Genomic DNA, 5000 nt, shown 5'->3' with positions numbered 1-5000 from the left:
AAGAGAAAGATATCAAATATCTGGAGTTCCTTTTTGTATATTATATGGATGATCCGATCCGTAAGGACCATGATTGGGAATTTTTTGATCGTCTTTCCCCGAGAAAGAGGCGAAACATAATCAACTTGAATTCGGGACAGCTATTCGAAATCTTAGTGAAAGACTGGATTTATTATCTCATGTTTGCTTTTCGTGAAAAAATACCAAAGGAAGTGGAGGGTTTCTTCAAACAACAAGGGACTGGGTCAATTATTCAATCAAATGATATTGAGCATGTTTCGCATCTCTTCTTGAGAAACAAGCGGGCTATTTCTTTGCAAAATTGTGCTCAATTTCATATGTGGCAATTCCGTCAAGATCTCTTCGTTAGTTGGGGGAAGAGTCCGCACGAATCGGATTTTTTGAGGAACATGTCACGAGAGAATTGGATTTGGTTAGACAATGTGTGGTTGGGAAACAAGGATCGGTTTTTTAGCAAGGTACGGAATGTATCATCAAATCTTCAATATGATTCCACGAGATCTAGTTTCATTCAAGTAACGGATTCTAGCCAATTGAAAGGATCTTCTGATCAATCCAAGGATTCTTTCGATTCCATTAGGAATGAGGATTCGAAATATCACACATTGATCAATCAAAGAGAGATTCAACAACTAAAAGAAAGATCGATTCTTTGTTGGGATCCTTCCTTTCTTCAAACGGAACGAACAGAGATAGAATCAGAGCGATTCCTTAAAATCCTTTCTGGATATTCCTCAATGTGCCGACTATTCATGGAACGTGAGAAGCAGATGAATAATCATCTGCTTCCGGAAGAAATCGAAGAATTTTTTGGGAATCCTGCAAGAGCCACTCGTTCTTTTTTCTCTGACAGATGGTCAGAACTTCATCTGGGTTCGAATCCTACTGATAGGTCTACTAGAGATCAGAAATTGTTGAAAAAAGAACAAAAGAAACATCTTGCTTTTTCCAGGCGATCGGAAAAGAAAGAAATAGTGAATTTATTCAAGATAATTATGTACTTACAAAATACCGTCTCAATTCATCCTATTTCATCCTATCGAGGATGTGATATGGTTCCAAAGGGTGAACTGGACAGTTCCAATAAGATTTCATTCTTGAACAAAAATCCATTTTGGGGTTTATTTCATCTATTCCATGACCGGAACAGGGGGAGATACACGTTACACCACGATTTTGAATCAGAAGATATATTTCAAGAAATGGCAGATCTATTCACTCTATCAATAACCGAGCCGGATCTGGTGTATCATAAGGAATTTGATTTTTCTATGGATTCCTCCGGATTGGATCAAAAACATTTCTTGAATGAGTTATTGAACTCCAGGGATGAATCGAAAAAGCACTCTTTATTGGTTCTACCTCCTCTTTTTTATGAAGAGAATGAATCTTTTTATCGAAGGATCATAAAAAAATGGGTCCAGACCTCTTGCGGAAATAATGTGGAAGATCCAAAACCTAAAATAGTTGTATTTGCTAGCAACAACATAATGGAGGCAGTCAATCAATATAGATTGATCCGAAATCTGATTCAAATCCAATATAGCACCCATGGTTACATAAGAAATGTATTGAATCGATTCAATTGCAACTTCGAATATGGAATTCAAAGGTATCAAATAGGAAATGATACTCTGAATCATCGAACTAGAATGAAATACACGATCAACCAACATTTATCAAATTTGAAAAAGAGTCAGAAGAAGTGGTTCGATCCTCTTATTTTGATTTCTCGAACGGAGAGATCTATGAATTGGGATCCTAATGTATATAGATACAAATGGTCCAATGGGAGCAAGAATTTCCAGGAACATTTGGACTATTTCATTTCTGAGCAGAATAGCCGTTTTCAAGTAGTGTTCGATCGATTACATATTAATCAATATTCGATTGATTGGTCTGAGGTTATCGACAAAAAAGATTTGTCTAAGTCACTTTGTTTATTTTTGTCCAAGTTACTTCTTTTTTTGCCCAAGTTTCTTCTCTTTTTGTCTAACTCACTTCCTTCTTTTTTATTTGTGAGTTTTGGGGGTATCCCCATTCATAGGTCCGAGATCCACATCTATGAATTGAAAGGTCCGAATGATCCACTCTGTAATCAGTTATTAGAATCAATAGGTCTTCAAATCTTTCATTTGAAAAAAAGGAAACCCTTATTATTGGATGACCAAGATACTTCCCAAAAATCGAAATTCTTGATCAATGGAGGAACAATATCACCATTTTTGTTCAATAAGATACCAAAGTGGATGATTGACTCATTCCATACTAGAAAGAATCGCAGGAAATCTTTTGATAACACAGATTCCTATTTCTCAATGATATCCCACGATCCAGACAATTGGCTGAATCCCGTGAAACCATTTCATAGAAGTTCATTGATATACTATTTTTATAAAGCAAATCGACTTCGATTCTTGAATAATCAATATCACTTCTGCTTCTATTGTAACAAAAGATTCCCTTTTTATGTGGAAAAGGCCCGTATCAATAATTATGATTTTACGTATGGACAATTCCTCAAAATCTTGTTCATTCGCAACAAAATCTTTTCTTTTTGCGATGGTCAAAAAAAACATGCTTTTTTGAAGAGAGATACTATTTCACCAATCGAGTTACAGGTATCTAACATATTGATACCTAACGATTTTCCGCAAAGTGGCGACGAAGGGTATAACTTCTACAAATCTTTCCATTTTCCAATTCGATACGATCCATTCGTTCGTGGAGCTATTTACTCGATCGCAGACATTTCTGGAACACCTCTAACAGAGGGACAAATAGTCCATTTTGAAAAAACTTATTGTCAACCTCTTTCAGATATGAATATACCTGATTCAGAAGGGAAGAACTTGTATCAGTATCTCAATTTCAATTCAAACATGGGTTGGATTCACACTCCATGTTCTGAGAAATATTTACCATCCGAAAAAAGGAAAAAACGGAGTTCTTGTCTACAAAAATGCCTTGAGAAAGGTCAGATGTATAGAACCTTTCAACAAGATAGTGTTTTTTCAACTCTCTCAAAATGGAATCTATTCCAAACATATATACCATGGTTCCTTACCTCGACGGGGTACAAATATCTAAATTTCATATTTTTAGATACTTTTTCAGACCTATTGCCGATACTAAGTAGCAGCCAAAAATTTGTATCCATTTTTCATGATATTATGCATGGGTCAGATATATTATGGCGAATTCGTCAGATTCCATTGTGTCTTCCACAATGGAATCTGATAAGTGAGATTCCGGGTAATTGTTTCCATAATCTTCTTCTGTCCGAAGAAATGACTCATCGAAATAATGAGTTACTATTGATATCGACACATCTGAGATCGCTAAATGTTCAGGAGTTCTTCTATTCAATCCTTTTCCTTCTCCTTGTTGCTGGATATCTCGTTCGTACACATCTTCTCTTTGTTTCTCGAGTCTATAGTGAGTTACAGACAGAGTTCGAAAAGGTAAAATCTTTGATGATTCCATCATACATGATTGAGTTGCGAAAACTTCTGGATAGGTATCCTACATCTGAACTGAATTCTTTCTGGTTAAAGAATATCTTTCTAGTTGCTCTGGAACAATTAGGAGATTCTCTAGAAGAAATACGGAGTTTTGCTTTTGGTAGCAACATGCTATGGGGTGGTGGTCCCGCTTATGGGGTCAAATCCATACGTTCTAAGAATAAATATTGGAATCTCATCGATCTCATAAGTATTATACCAAATCCCATCAATCGAATCGCTTTTTCGAGAAATACGAGACATCTAAGTCATCCAAGTAAAGCAATCTATTCCTTGATAAGAAAAATAAAAAACGTGAATGGTGATTGGATTGATGATCAAATAGAATCCTGGGTCTCGAACACTGATTCGATTGATGATAAAGAAAAAGAATTCTTGGTTCAGTTTTCTACCTTAACAACAGAAAAAAGGATTGATCAAATTCTATTGAGTCTTACTCATAGTGATCTTTTATCAAAGAATAACTCTGGTTATCAAATAAGTGAACAACCGGGAGCAATTTACTTACGATACTTAGTTGACATTCAAAAAAAGTATCTAATGATTTATGAATTCAATACATCCTGTTTAGTAGAAAGACGTATATTCCTTGCTAATTATCAGACAATTACTTATTCACACACCTTGTGGGGGGCTAATAGTTTGCATTTCCCATCTCATGGAAAACCCTTTTCGCTCCGCTTAGCCCTACCTCCCCCTAGTAGGGGTATTTTAGTGATAGGTTCTATAGGAACTGGACGATCCTATTTGGTCAAATACCTAGCGACAAACTCCTATGTTCCTTTCATTACAGTATTTCTGAACAAGTTCCTGGATAACAAGCCTAAGGGTTTTCTTATTGATAATAGTGACTATATTGATGATAGTGACGATATTGATGATAGTGACGATATTGATGATAGTGACGATAGTGACGATATCGACCGTGACCTTGATATGGAGCTGGAGCTTCTAACTATGATGAATACGCTAACTATGGATATGATGCCAGAAATAGACCGATTTTATATCACCTTTCACTTCGAATTAGCAAAAGCAATGTCTCCTTGCATAATATGGATTCCTAACATTCATGATCTGGATGTGACTGAGTCGAATTACTTATCCCTCGGTCTTTTAGTGAACTATCTCTCCAGGGATTGTGAAAGATGTTCCACTAGAAATATTCTTGTTATTGCTTCGACTCATATTCCCCAAAAAGTAGATCCAGCTCTAATAGCTCCGAATAAATTCAATACATGCATTAAGATACGAAGGCTTCTTATTCCACAACAACGAAAACACTTTTTCACTCTTTCATATACTAGGGGATTTCACTTGGAAAAGAAAATGTCCCATACTAATGGATTCGGGTCCACGACGATGGGTTCAAATGTACGAGATCTTGTAGCACTTAACAATGAGGCCCTATCGATTAGTATTATACAAAAAAAATCCATCATAGACACTAATATA

The sequence above is a fragment of the Vigna unguiculata genome, unplaced genomic scaffold (assembly GCF_037176805.1).
Source record: "Vigna unguiculata cultivar grain cowpea cultivar isolate G323 ecotype 2 unplaced genomic scaffold, ASM3717680v1 ptg000352l, whole genome shotgun sequence".
Taxonomy (NCBI): domain Eukaryota; kingdom Viridiplantae; phylum Streptophyta; class Magnoliopsida; order Fabales; family Fabaceae; genus Vigna; species Vigna unguiculata.
This window is presented reverse-complemented; position numbering follows the sequence as displayed.